We start from the raw sequence: 15,947 nt of genomic DNA, 5'->3' as shown, positions 1-15,947 counted from the left end.
TTGGCACAATGTCCTTCCCTTCTCCCAGCAAAACCAGGAGCCCTACTTAAACTTACAAACTATTTGTAAAAAAGTAATAATTACAAACAAAAAACATAAAATTAATATATGAACTAAAACACATTCAAATAAAAAAATTATAATCTTTACAACTATGTTATTGAAAACGTTAACAACAACAGTCTTCTTAATAATTATATTTCTTATCTGAAAAAAACTATGTTCTTGACAACAATATTTCTGCATCACAATATTTTTCTATTTTGTAATTCTTTTCCCAATATTTATGTGTTCTAATATTAAAAACTCATTTTTTGTGCAAATCGCTCATTATACTTCACAAGACTGAAATTATGAATTTTCCAGGGACAATAGAGTGGGCGTAAAAACAGTAAAGTTGGTTAGACGGTGTGATTTTGGGAGCATGAAGAGAGCAGAGGACAGAAACTAAAAGGAGGGGGTATGATACGTAGTGTCGTAGTTTGGACTCTTGCTCTGAGCAAGACTGCTGGTCTCAGGATGACAGTACTTTCGTTTGTAGGTGACTAAGTCTCTTCCTACAACTAGTTGTAACTGTTGTCCAAACCTTACCAGCTTACTAGCAGTACCTCACCAGAAACACAATAGTAAAAGGTGATTTGTAGCAGTCACTTACGCATGGACTCAAAGTAAGATCTCTCAGGGTTGTCGTGGTTAAACGGAAATTACCCTTTTCTCACAGATTTATTATGTCTCATACAAACAAAGGCAATAACACAGATGCAGAGAAATTATAATAGTTTTTATTCAACATAACTGCAATTTGTGATAAGTTGCATGAACTGCAATGATTAGGATAATGAATATACCAAGCAACAGTATTGTGAAGAAGAGAGTCATTGTTATAACGACCCCCACCATTGTGCAATATATAAAAGAAATATATGTATATGTATAAGATGGAATATGCCCTAATACCCTAAGGAGAATAGGTCTAACCTCCTACCTAAAAGAGAGCTGGGTTTGCTAAACCTAATCTGCCAAAGCCGTGTCCATGAGAGGAGCCCCCAACCCTCGTTACCTTGGAATGAGGTCTCTATCTCAGACTCCATAGGGACACGAAGACTTGGTCAGCGTCAAGACGACTGCAGCATCGGTATCAGCGATGGTGGCGATGCCCTCTGGTCGGAATCCCTCTGATTATCTGTCTAAAGTGTGTTGTATTTATACAGATCTACAAGGTCCCCTGACATAAGTGTTATTCATAACAATAGATAACAGGCATGCTTGGGACGGCAATTAATATCAACAGTCCCTCGAAAGTATAGAGAGGGAAAATCCCTAAGTGTGAATACCTACTGTATGTTTGTCTTTCGTGCTTGATCTTGACGCCTTGGCGCAGTGACACTGATAATAGAACCCATAACAAGTGGCCTAACTATAAACAAGGCCGCCATCTTAAAGGAAATAAATAATTAAATGGACTAAGACAGAGCAAGCTAAGTAGGTTAAAAGTCACTGGGTGACGGGGGCACGAGTTTACAAGCCTACGGCTAAGCTAACTCCTGTTATCCCGTTAAAACAAACTAGGATTCACTACACCCTCCCCATTGCCGTAACAGGTATGATGAAGGTAAAGCAATACAAACGCTAAAAAAGCTGCTACTGAACAAAAAGCCAAAAAACTAAAACGAAAACTCAAGCTAAAAAATGTACTTAATGACAAAATAATTGCTGTGTGTTAAAATTCGTTTAAAAAAACATACAGAGATGGTAATATCAACCATGACAAGTATAGCAAACTTTTAGTATAATCGCTTATTTTAGAACCGGGAACTGGTAAGCAAATTCATCCAATCATGTGTTATATGCATGATCTTGAAGAATGTCATCAAAGTCACCATTCAAGGATCTTAAAAACGAGTCAACATCGTCTGAAGTGAAATCGAGAGCTGGACGGACAAATGGATCCACAGAGCAGAAGTGAGCCACATTCATCGGTGTATCGACACTCGCTGCAGCGCCCTCATCCATATCAGATCTTATAACAGAAAGTTCATAGGTGGCCTCGCGAAGCAACCTCAGTCTCAAGGGGCATGACCGTGAATGAACCCTCATCGGGGACATCAGCAGTTCATGGTCCACAGGAGATGTCGGAGCAACAGCAAGACAGACCATAGGCAGATGTTCAAAGAGGCACCATATGCAGCGGAAGACCGGCTGTACAACCAGAGTAGCGGCCGGAATGACAACGACCAGTCAAACTCCAGTTCCACCAGCAAAGGTGTACCGAAGATCCGAACCATGCGTTCACGGCACAGTGGGGTTGACGGGAGCGGCTCCATTGCTCTGTGTTGTTGGAAAGAAACAACCACAGCGAATCAGAAGAAATAGCAGTAGTAGTCCACCAATTAAAGCCAAAATAATTGGAAAGCCACCAAACACACTGGAAAAGAGAGAATGGATGGCTGATGGGATGACTCCGAAGACAGTCTGGAAGATGGACACAAAACCAGACCAGACAGCCTTAAAGAAATGAACAATCCCAGTTGTGCTTGAAGCATTGAATATTCTGGATACCAGCTCTCCAAAGTGTTTGGGGAAATCGGTATTTAAAAGGGATTGTATCTGGGCTGATGATCTCGCAATCTGGAGAGCATACGTCTCTCTTGCGGATGTCAAGGCGACCTGTTTCTGAAAAGTCTACTCAACTTGTCATAGTTCATATTAATAGTATCTATGTGGGGCCACATTTCAGATACTTGTATCTCTCGTGTGGGGGGAAACAAAACATGTCCACAACACGTAACGACCTTCGTGACTGAAATTGCATAGGCAATTCCAGGTCGCAAGCCGCAACAGCTTTCATCGTTCAGTAGAACATAACTTCCATTGGAAAGTACATGAAACACTGGACGAATCAAGGGGACGGGAGTACCCTTCAGAAAACAGGACAAATTTGCGATCCCCGCATTGCAAAGACCGTGAAGGGACACCTGTTTGCATATCATAGAATGACGAACAGCAGTCTCACATTCACTTCCGCTAAGAAAGACCTCCTGTTCACCGTTCAGACATTTGTAGTCAAAGGGCAACTCCCACTCTTCCTTAATAAAGCTATCTCCTAGCTGCTCATATCGTCCCATCTCAAGATGTTTCAGGCAGCTCGAGAAACGAAAGATTGAAATCGGTAAATTAATAATGCCGTGCAAGAGCCAGATAGTTGAAGGACTCTCTGCTAACGTGAAGGGCAACTTATCTAATTTCTCCACTTGAAGCAGGGTGAAACGAGCCTCCCTTTTAGCCATTGTCTCTTGTTCCCTGGAAAAATTAAAAGCAGCGAATAGTTCACTCCCATTAATGTACTTCCATGGAATGTGGCCACTTTTCAGTGTCTGTAATGTCCAACCCAGCTGTATGATGGAACGTAGCTGCGTTTGCCCATGATATAACCGGGACAAGTCAGTCTGAGTGATATCAATAGCAGACGACACTATGTTTGATAGTGAATAAATCCTGTTGGACAGCGTGTTCATGCCATTGTCGACAACAGCTAATGTTTTTTTCCAAATTCTCCTTATCTAGTTGCCTTAAACGTGCAGCAGCCTCAATTTGGGAAAGTTTCCAAATTTCATTATACATAGCATATAAAAAACGTTTTGAGCGTTGTTTCCTAGGACCTAACAGGAAATCCTGCAAGTCTACACTGTCAGAAAGAGTGTTCAGGTGTTGCTTAACTGCTATTAACGTGTTCGTCTGCACCCATTGCTGGCACAGCTTACCCACACTGTATGTTGTAATTATACCTGTATGTTGACCTGATATAAAGCGAGGGTCAGGCCTGTGAATGGAAAAAACCCCTGAAGAATTTAAGAAACGCTTTTGACACTCATCAGTGTCGGAGGGCCAAACCAACCACCCGCCGGGACGGGAAAGTGAAGAATTATAGGCACCAGCCTTAACCATTGCATCTAGCCTGTCTTCTGAGACATTGAGAAAGTGTTGCCAATCTTTAAATTTTGTCGGAGTAGGGATACTGGGCGTGTTCAGGTCTTTGATTTTCGCTAGCCCCAGACATGACGTCTGCTCAATAGTGTCATTTAAGAAAATCATTTGCACAGGAATCAGGCAAGCTCGAAACAAAGCCTCCCTACCCTGTATCTGCCAATCTTGTGTCCCCCATACACTTTTCAAATCAATTGTATCTTTCCAATATTCGCAACCCTCAATCGAGAGCCGGGAAACAAAGGGATCTGAATAAATCAGTTTTGTATCTGTTAGCAGTAGTTTTCTAATTTGTGCCGGAGGTACTTTGAAATAATACGACTCTGCTTTTTTTGTATCATGCCCAGAAAAGTATGTAAATTTTTCGCTGTAATACTTCAGACTCCCCACCTGTGGTGTCGAACAATGTTCCCATTGTGTATAATTCAAGAGAGGCCTATATCTAGTTGCACGGTGTAGGTAGTGATGTCCCCAATTGTTATAGCAGAACATTTCCCCATAATTCATTGTATAATCATATACATCATCACTTCCAAAAGTGGAATAGTCCTTCATTTCAGTCAGCATTGAATCAACTGTTTGGACATCCCTATCATCAGAGACAACATTAGGTGTAATAACATCAGACATTGAAATTTTGAACACATACGGTATTTGAATAATCTCTGTAGGCCCATATATATCGAACGGAACTTTGTCCCACACAATCCCATCAGTAATTGGTATAGCTGTAATATTGACAGGGGACAAATCACGTCGGACCTTATGTGAAGAATGATGTGGTGTTAAAATTTCATCAACAGGCTCCACAGAGGAGCGATCAGCGATATAGTGACCATTAATTAGTAAAAAGAAAACAGTCACAAAACCAATCCATAAAAATAATGCAATGAATGTCAAACAGAACCAGAGATAGTTCCATGGATATATCAAATAGTTCTCCTTAAGCCATTGATAGAATTTGCTACTTCTCGAAAGTTTGTCAGACTCAGTTGAGGATGAATCCGAAGAAAAATCATCAATGTCTACAAAATAGCCAGAGGAAGTCTCTGCAAACACAGGACCCGTCGAATTCTCATCCATTGCTCGTGGAAGTTCTTGATAGACAACGTCATTCGCCGTGGAAGTGTTCGTGTACAACACAGCCAAATCCTGAAGCGGGGTGGTCTCCGAAGTTGTTACTGGAACCAACAAAAGTTCATTTTCCGCCCTCCCCATGGTCGAGGAAGTGTTCTGAACAGCAGTTGACATAGTTGCATAGTCAGTAGTAGTGATATTCATCCTACTATGTGGATGGATGTCCTGTTGGGTAGTGAGAGGGGATCGGGAACCACCCAAGGGACCTCCTGGTCTACTGTGAAGAATCGGCCACATGGTGTAATTTGATGTCATCAATGGAGATGAATCTATTCGATTTAGAACCAGACAATGGTGGAAAATGACAGTCCTGGTGCCTTTTATTCCCAAGACCGGTACAGGTGCTCTGTATGATGGACCGAACTCTTTTTTCACAGCGATCTTCTCACAAACCAGATCCCCAACGTTAGGAATCCAGCCAGTCAAAGTTTTCGGCAATTCCCTTATTCCTAAGGTGGCAGCACTTGCAGATGATTTATCATCACGAAATTGTTGAAGCTCCTGTAAAACAGTGAGACGTTCTTTTATGTCAAATGGTGTTTCTGCTGCCACCATACCAGGGGCATCAAGATCAGGGACATACATAGGTGTCCCAAAGAGTACCTCATATGGAGACCTTCCCCCCAAGGACCGTCTTGGCAGATTATTCAGTGCTCTCTGGACCCCATATAGGTGATGTAACCAACTGCGGCCTGAACCTAATACTCGAGCTGTTAAGGACTACTTTAGAACACAATTCCGCCTCTCCACGACCGAATTTCCCTCGGGATGGTATGGTGATGAGTAATGGAGTTCAACACCCATCGTTCTCATGGTGTCCCTGAAAGCTTTAGAGGCAAATGCAGGGCCCTGGTCCGAATGGAATGCTGCAACCGCATATGTACCGATAAAGATACGCAAATCTTTTATAACAGTCCGGGCGTCAGCCGACCGCTGTGGCCATACCCACAGGAATCTAGAACAGTAATCTACAGCCACTAAAATGTATTTATATGCACCATCAGGCTGCAAGGGACCACAATGGTCCAGGTACACACAATGGAGTGGCTTGTCTGACACTAAGAGAGATGTCTGCGGAGGGCGTTTGATATTTGAGCCCTTAATCTGCTGACAAATGTCACAGCAAAGGACATACTGTTTAGTCCGTCTGCATAGACCAGGCCACCAGTACCGTTGTTGTAGAATGGTGATAGTGGCCTGTATACCAGCATGTGCAGAAGCGACACCCTCATGTGCAGCTGTTATCAGCTCTAATCTTTGGTCTTCATTGGGGATCACTAGATCACCTACCTCACGAATTGTTGCAAAAGCAACATTCTGTGCACTGATATGATAAGTATAGTTCGTAGGGTATCCTTTCGGAAGGGTCTTGCCTGCAGCCGAAGCTTTAACGGCAATCAGTATTTCATTATCCAACCTCGTCCGAGAACGAGTCACTGCAGCCACAGAAGCCGTAGCTACTGATGCTTTGGCCGCTTCATCAGCCAATGTATTGCCGGCAACGTGTATTCCTACACGTTGGTGTCCTAATGTATGAACTACATGGACACATGGTAGCTTCTCCTTAAGATCAGCCACCCTTCCCCACAACATTTTGTGTTTAATGGTGTTCCCTTTAGAATCTCTAAACCCGTTCAGTTTCCAATGATTGAGATAATCATTGTATGACTGGACGCAGTAATATGAATCACAGACTATCAAAGTCTGGGTTCCTGGCTCAGTATGTTCGAGCGCTAGAAGAAGAGCCTTAAGTTCGGCCAACTGGGCTGTGCAGTCCCCTAAGGTCTGCGTGTAGGTATTGTGAGGATGGAGAACTCCGTCTTCCATCGTCCCGCACATGGCTGCGCAAGCCGCCGAGTATTGATGTTTAGTACCTACAGCCGGTTGTGCCGACCCGTCAGTATAAATGATGGTATTATAACTGTCTATTGGCAAGATATGTAGAGGAGCGGGGTACTCCTGTTCGTACTGGAGAAATTCTTGTGTCTGAAGTCTTGGGTCAAACACATAATCAACATCAGTGACTGTCAGAGACGTTGCCCATTGAATCCAACGTGGATGTAATGCCTTAGCGTTTGGAACGCTCGCTTTAGTGACAGCCTCTAGGGCCGGCACCGGGGAGACAATAATAATTTGTTTCCCCTGGGCAAGTGGCCTCTCCTTTATGACGTCCATCTGAACTGCTGTCAGAATCTTTTCTGTAGGTGCAAAACGTTTCTCAGCATTGGAGTATAAGTGTGATTTGTATGCTATCGGCACCGTGTCACCCTCATTAAAGGTGACATAGGTAAACCCAAGGGCTCCAGCAATTATTCTGATGACCAAATTTGTTTTATTGTCCTGTGTGTATAAGTGTCTAGCTTCTAGCATGTCCCGTTGTATGTCCCTAAGGATGTGTGTGTGTTCAATCGTCCATCGTCTTCTGGAAAAGTTGGGCTGAATTAAGTCATAAAGTGGTTTGATGCGTTCTGCATAATCTGGAATGTATGTTCTGCCAAAATTAAAGAAACCCAGTAATGACTGTAATTTCTTAAGTGTGTTCGGAGGCTGTAACTGAGCACATTTTTCTAGGAAGTGCGGGGCCAGGCTCTTCCCCTCGTTCGATAGCTCATATCCCAGGAACAATACAATAAGAAAGGCTATCTTGCTTTTCTTAAAATAAAATGTATAACCTAATTCTGCAAATCCCAAAATGATCCGATCGACCCTCGCAAGATGAATGTCGAAGGCGTCGTCAGTGAGATAGATATCATCCACATAGGACAATGCATCGGAATCAAGCTCGTGCAAAATCGATGTCACACGGGCTGAAAACAGTCCTGGGCTATTTTTATAGCCTTGGGGTAAACGACAAAAGCGTTTCTGAGAGCCAAATGAAAATGCACTTAGGTCCCGACTTTCATGTGCTAAATTCTGGCAGAAAAAACCATTAGATATATCCAATGTAGTTTTATATTTTTTACGCACTATATTGTTTATCAGTGCTGTGCTGTGTGAATTTTGTATAGCATATGTGCGAGTATGACTATTTAAATGTCTATAATCAACCACTATTCTATATGAATGATCTGGTTTCGCAACGGGTAATAATGGATTATTCATGGCCGATGTACAAGGCTCAATCACTCCCTGATATTCAAGTTGTGACAGGATCTCCGTCACCGGAGCTTTTGCTCCATGCTTAACAGGGTATTGTGGCTGCGGGTGGGGAGTAGACCTAACGGGAATAACATGACAAGGAGAGTCCTTGTCCCAACCTACATGATTACGGTATAATGCAGGTGCCTGCGCTAAAGCCCATTCAGCAGCATAGGCTCTTTTGTCTGCCTCCGGAACAAGATCGGAGACAGAAGGCAAAATGACATCTTCCCCATGTGGGAGCTTGCGGACATGTTCAGGTGGCCAGTCTCTCTCGGCCAACAGGATATCACTAGTAAGTTCATCCCAAAATATTACACTAATAATGCGTTCCACGTCTCCCTCTATCTGAATTGTTAAATACTAAACCCAATCGGGTTGGAGAACGCAGCCATCCGCCGTCTCAACCGCGATGTAATCGCTAGTTGCTGTCGCATCCAGATGATCTGTCAGACTCTGGCGACATATCGTGACCTCTGCCGCGCTGTCCAACAGAGTCACTGCCCACCTCTTGTTCCTCAACAGTGTTCTCAATACTACTGGCATTTTTAACGGTCAGCGCTGCCACTTTCTTCTTTTTAAATTGTGGCTTTTACTGAGGAGTCTTTTCTTCTTTTTTAATGGTAGACTGTGTCGAGTCTTTCTTTTCTTTCACGTATTCCGGACGTCGATCTTGACGGCCCCCTCTATCGCTACGTTTATCCGGTGCGTCCTGATAGGAACGAGAAGGACGTGAATCAGTATATCTGTCTGGAGTTCTAACGTTATCCCTATTCCTGAGATTATACCTCCTTTCGGAGTACTCCGGATGTGGAGAATCAGCTCTTTTATGTCTCCTGTCTTTGAAATCTTTTTGTTTGTCCCAGCGCTTTTTAGAGCCCTCTTGTGCTGGTTTTGAACCTTCCTTATGGGCGGTACTCGGTATGTCCAATTTTTTAGGTTTGGCTCCCAAACCATCCCGTCCTATACTAGTATAGGTATTGGAGATTATTTTCGGTAGCTGTCTCTCTTGTTCCATATCTGGAGTTTCCCGGAGACGCTGGCGTATTGCCAGTGCCACCGCTTCCCCTTTAATATTACTTAGTATTATCGAGGAGACGGCGTCAAATTTACGCATCAATTTCATCCCCAGATCCAGGGCCGGTGCAGCCCCATGCTCATTTTGTATTTGTTTTAACACTTACGGTAAATTGGCAAGTGTAGGGGTACCATGTGTGGTAGTATAAACGGCAGCGAAGACTGTACCCCAAGTGGCACATTCATCCACCGAGGGAACCAACCCGAACGGCAAGCACATAGTGAGCAATCTATGTTTCTCCTGTGGCCCCGTATGGGGGAACACACCTTCCAGCTGATTTGTTTTCTGAGCAATCCAGAACTGTATTTTTTCCCGTTCCGTGGGCACTTTACCCATAATAGTATGCACTGTTTGTGGATTAATCCCAGTAGCCAATTGATATCCACCAGGTACTGGTGGTGCTGGACGCGCTGGTGTAGTGTTCAATGTTCGCATTACGAACTGAACCAATCGTCTATATAATGCCACTAATTAATTATATAATATTCGTAAATCTGCGATCGGCATAGTCTGTATGCCTGGGTGAGGTGTATATGTGGCAAACATGGGCCATGTAGGCCTTTCATTACTTAAAGGACCTAGCCTCACCCGTCGTAGTACATGCAGTAGGGCGCCTTCAAACCAGTTCTGATGCTCTTGATATGTGAGCGATATTTCATGATACTGGTATGCTTCGTATCTTACGGGTACGTTCGCAATGTCATAAGTGTGAAATGTGTGCGTTCGTTGGTCAGCCTCAGGAAAGGCAACCCAACAGTAAAACGTTTCTGTCTGGTAAGCTTCAGTCGCTTCTATAATCAGAGTAACATCCCCGCCCTCTTCTGTAAGGCCATGCGCTAATAAATGTTGTGTAAGTGCATGTCTAGCATTTGCAGGAATGTCTATGGTATTAACCATAGTTGTTTAGAGAAATGGAACACCAAAATAGGGGAAGTTTTTCCTTTTGTGAGTTCGAGCTCGAACAATCTACAGCCTAATTAGGCGTTACCTGTTTGGCTGAGGAGGATTCTCCCAAAGACCACGGACGTCTCCGTATAATGGTACTGAGGGTAGCTGTTGTCTGTGAGACAGTGATAGTCAGGGTAACCGTAAATTAGTGCCTAAATACCATTGTTGGTGGCGCTATGTCGTAGTTTGGACTCTTGCTCTGAGCATGACAGCTGGTCTCAGGATGACAGTGCTTTTGTTTGTAGGTGACTAAGGGGGTCATTCCAACCCTGGCGGTCATCGACCGCCAGGGTGGATGACCACGGAAGCACCGCCAACAGGCTGGCGGTGCTTCATTTGGGATTCCGACAGCCGCGGTCCCCCGGCTGGGAGAATCCTCCATGGCGGCGCTGCTTGGGATTCCGACCCCCTTCCCGCCAGCCTGTTTCTGGCGGTTTTTACCGCCAGGAACAGGATGGCGGGAATGGGTGTCATGGGGCCCCCTAACAGGGCACCAGCATGATTTTCACTGTCTGCATAGCAGACAGTGAAAATCGCGACGGGTGCAACTGCACTCGTCGCACCCCTGCAACACCGCCGGCTCCATTCGGAGCCGGCTTCTGTGTTGCAGGGCCTTTCCCGCTGGGCCGGCGGGCGCTCCCTTGGTGGGCGCCCGCCGGCCCAGCGGGAAAGTCTGAATGGCCCCCGCTGTCTTCTGACCGCGGAGCGGTCATTTGATGGGGTAAGTTTGGCGGGCGGCAACCGCCGCCCGCCGAACTTGGAATGACCCCCTTAGTCTCTTCCTACAACTAGTTGTAACTGTTGTCCAAACCTTACCGGCTTACTAGCAGTACCTCACCAGAAACACAATAGTAAAAGGTGATTTGTAGCAGTCACTTACGCATGGACTCAAAGTAAGATCTCTCAGGGTTGTCGTGGTTAAACGGAAATTACCCTTTTCTCACAGATTTATTATGTCTCATACAAACAAAGGCAATAACACAGATGCAGTGAAATTATAATAGTTTTTATTCAACATAAGTGCAATTTGTGATAAGTTGCATGAACTGCAATGATTAGGATAATGAATATACCAAGCAACAGTATTGTGAAGAAGAGAGTCATTGTTATAAAGAACCCCACCATTGTGCAATATATAAAAGAAATATATGTATATGTATAAGATGGAATATGCCCTAATACCCTAAGAAGAATAGGTCTAACCTCCTACCTAAAAGAGAGCTGGGTTTGCTAAACCTAATCTGCCAAAGCCATGTACATGAGAGGAGCCCCCAACCTCGTTACCTTGGAATGAGGTCTCTATCTAAGACTCCGTAGGGACACGAAGACTGGGTCAGCGTCAAGACGACTGCAGCATCGGTATCAGCGATGGTGGCGATGCCCTCTGGTTGGAATCCCTCTGATTATCTGTCTAAAGTGTGTTGTATTTATACAGATCTACAAGGTCCCCTGACATAAGTGTTATTCATAACAATAGATAACAGGCATGCTTGGGACGGCAATTAATATCAACAGTCCCTCGAAAGTATAGAGAGGGAAAATCCCTAAGTGTGAATACCTACTGTATGTTTGTCTTTCGTGCTTGATCTTGACGCCTTGGCGCAGTGACACTGATAATAGAACCCATAACAAGTGGCCTAACTATAAACAAGGCCACCATCTTAAAGGAAATAAATAATTAAATGGACTAAGACAGAGCAAGCTAAGTAGGTTAAAAGTCACTGGGTGACGGGGGCACGAGTTTACAAGCCTACGGCTAAGCTAACTCCTGTTATGCCGTTAAAACAAACTAGGATTCACTACAGTAGTTGTTGGTGCAAAAGTTCAGGCTGTCATGAAATCAATGTGGATTTATTGGAAGGAAAGAGAGTTTCACCCTTACGTTTGTACAAGGAATGCTTAGGTAGCAACTCTTATTGGAAGGGTGGATATAAAGATGGGCTAGCAGGGGTTAAGGATGAGGAAAGAGCAGAGGTTTGAGAAGAGATGAACTAGTCTAATGGTTAGATGGAAGTAGGGTGGGGAACAGGGGGTGGGGCCTTGAAGAGACAGCGGCGGAATGCGGGGAGAGAGGTTGAGTGGAAAAGGAAGGTGATCATAAGAGCTGGATGTTGAGTAAACGTGACAGGCAAAGAAGGAGGTAAGTGGGAAGTGTGGGGAGAATTTGGGTGAGGACAGACACAGAGAGGTGAAGGAGCAGAAGGTGTTTGGAAGAGAGGGTCTGTGACTTCTTGGAATGAAGAAGAGTTTTGAACTAAAGTCCAGTTAAAGTGACACTATCATCAGCAGTTTGGATCATAATTAAGCCATTGCTGAAAATGGACCTTAAGCGATTCCCTTTAATAGGGTATGAGAATGAGACACTTAATTTGAGCCCGTGAGGAATTTTAGTGTCTAAGGAGACATTGAAATCCTTCAGAAATGTGACAATCCAAATGGAAGTGACATTGAGCGAATAAGTTAAATTGGTTTTAATGTTAACTTCTGACCACAGTGTTATTGATCAACAATGAGTTTTTCTGCTAACTCTCTAAAGATTTAAGAGTTAAATTTTTTTCGAGGTATATTTTGTGAGATTAAGTGGGTTTAACACTTTGAAGACACTAGGACCAAACGATAAATGTGTTTGCAAAGAGAATTGGGGTATGTGGGTGCCTTGATGAGCTAAAAGTAAAGAGGCTGGGTGATGAAGGGATGGAACGCAACTAAACCGGGCCTGGGAGCAGACCAACAAAGGCCAGAAAGCATTGTTCTCAGACACAAAATTGAAGTAAGCATGCTCTTAAAGAGAAGATATGCAATTGCCCTTTCAGAGTCTTTTCTCAGTTCCTATAGCCCGTCTGCCGAAATTCCGATGGGGAGGTTGCTGCCATTGTGTCTGCCTCCCCGCCGGACCCATTACGAGTTTCCCACTAGGTCAGCGGGCTGAAACCTCAGTTTCTGCCCGCTGGCCCAGTGGGAAACAGCCTACAGTATTATCTCCGGCTCGTAATAGAGCCGGCGGCAATGCCCTAGTGTGCAGGGTGCACCAGCACCCTCGCAATCTTCACTGCCTGCAAAGCAGACAGTGAGCATTCCAATGGTGCTGGCCAGGATGGCCTCTGCCCTACCCATGCCAAGTGCAAGGACCCCCTGGGGCCCCCTGCACCCGTTCTCCGCCAGCCTTTTCATGGCGGTGCTACCATCATGAAATCGCTGGAGGAGAACAAAGTTTTAATCCTGCGCTGCCCAGGCGGATTAGGACCACCATGATGACTAATCCTGGTGCTGCTGGCAGTCCGACCGCGGCCCTACTGCCGCAGTCGTAACATGGCACTCGGACAGCTGCATTGGCGGCGGTCGGCCCGCCACTGCGATCCTGGCGGTCATCAGACTGCCAGGTCCGTAATGAGGGCCTATGTGTCCCTACTCAGTTTTAATGGGAAACTTTCTGAGGAAAGGCAGGTCTAGGCACTAGTGTAGCAGGGCTCTATGGGCCCCAGAGCAAGCTAGGAAATTGAACCTACTTCACCTAGTTTTGCAATGAAAAACAGACTAGTTGGAGTGAAGTGGTTCCCTCTTAACTATGTCCCCCGGTGCCATACATGTGCTGCACTACTGATAGTTACACCCCTGGGGTTTGAGAAGATTGTGCCCCAGGCCCACGAAGTTCACCACCACTGTAATGGTTCTGTCCTGGGCATCCTCGCCATGGCAGGACTGCAACATTGAGCCAGGTCATTAGAGGTCCACTAAGAAGGAGTAGCCAGTGCAATCTGGGGCTGGTGGATGCAGGTCCCTATTCAGGAGGCTCTTGCTGGTCGCTGCACAGTTCCCAGGTAGATGTGGAGGGTAACAAAGGGAAAGGCCACTAGTGAGGAAGTAGGGTCCCACCTGACTGCTGACTCTCAAATTCTTCATGTAAAGTTTCTTCATTTGTGAACCTGTGCCCTCTCTCTGGTCTTGAATGAACCGAACCACCACTCTAGATGTAGCTGTTCATCCAGGTGGGCTGCTGGGGTTGCTGGAGGCAAGGGCTCACAGTTCCTTCAGAAACCACTGGTAATTGCTGATGTCTTGTTTCACCGAAGCAGTAATCTGTTTGGGCCTGGGGCCCACTTCCACTTAGGGAATCTCAGTTCATCATGCTCCTGTGCCCAGCAAGTGAGCAAGCTCAATAAGGCTTTGGGGACTATTGGGGAATTGGAGCAGTCCACCGACTGCTGGTAGTTTGGGCTGGATTGGGCTATTAAGTAGCCATACTATAAAACCAGACATTTTCTTGGACCAGCCACTTTTTGTCTTGGTGACACGGTCGGTGGTATTAGGAGATCTTAGCATTTTTACCCGCCCTCCCATCCCCTGAGTTACTGGTTCTAGGGTCTGGATATTTTGCAGTTGTTTTTTATTGTGGAGCAGGCTTTGACTGAGCAGGTGCACAGTGGGGAGTTAATCATGTATGGTTGTCGCTTTGGTGCAGGAGCGGTTGGCTGAGAAGTTGGCATGGTTTACTGAAGTTTGTTGTTGTTGACAGTGGCAACCCAGGCTGAAAGGGAACGGGTGTACAAGTTCACTCCTGAACGAGCCAGGAAGTTAAAGGTTCATTGGGAAGTTAATTTAGTAAGAGGTTAACAGTTGCAATAAAGATGGGGAGAGTTGAAAGGTCTCAGTTGCAGAGGATCAGCACAGGACACAGGAGGAAGTAGAGACTTACTGAATTACGTTTTTGTGGGAGGGACATTTAGGTGTGGAGGTTACTTAACATAGGTGACCAATTTTGTATAGTGAGGTTTCAGTACTGTAAGGCGAAAGGCCCTGGGCTGATTATGTGATGTGCACAGGTTTCAATAAAGTGGCCTTTTTCACACAAACCTGGTGTCAGTGGTCTGTGCTACACCTTCCGCCCACACACCTCCTTCCCCAGAGCAGTACATCAGGATCATTGCTTCCTCTTGAATCTGGGTCTTTGTGTCATCTGCTGATATGCTATGTATTTTTGGAGGCACAGATCGTATACCCTCTATTTCTGGTGTGGCTGATGGCCACAGCAGCTGGATGCTCCCACAGAGTGGGATATTATTTAATCAAACCACTGCTCACAGTTCTATTGTCTGCATGATTTGCACTGTGCAGGGGGAAAGTGACATGATTATATGCCATTGGATGTGTTTCCATCAGTAGCTCGTCTATTTAAATATTTATGGAATATGTTTAAAGAAATACATAAAGGTGCACCACTGTACATATTTCTGTGGATTTGCAGGACTGGCACTTCCATAATTCCAGATAATGAAGCAAGTTAGAGTGCTGTGTTGAGATAATGTCACAATTCTAAAAAGGATTCAGAAAGATTGCAGCCAAAAACTATTTTACGTGGAGCGCTGAAAATAGTTTTTTTTATTTTTTTTGTTTTGACACAATGTATTTTCACAGGAAGGGATGATTGAAATATTACTTTCTACTAATATGTGTGCTAAGAATTTAATGTATTTTGAGTAGGACACTGCAAGATATCTACACGAAACCAGGCGGCATGAAGTCGTATGTATGATATTAAACAGCTCCCCGCACTGTTGCGATGCTGTCTCGCTCACAGCTTTCTCTCCACGCCTTCTCCAGTTGGACCCTTCCCCCTTTCATAATGTTTTCTCCACACCAGGTCACATAAAGGCCCCCTTGCCCT

This window comes from Pleurodeles waltl, chromosome 3_1 (assembly GCF_031143425.1).
Source record: "Pleurodeles waltl isolate 20211129_DDA chromosome 3_1, aPleWal1.hap1.20221129, whole genome shotgun sequence".
NCBI lineage: Eukaryota > Metazoa > Chordata > Amphibia > Caudata > Salamandridae > Pleurodeles > Pleurodeles waltl.
Note: the sequence above shows the minus strand (reverse complement) of the source record.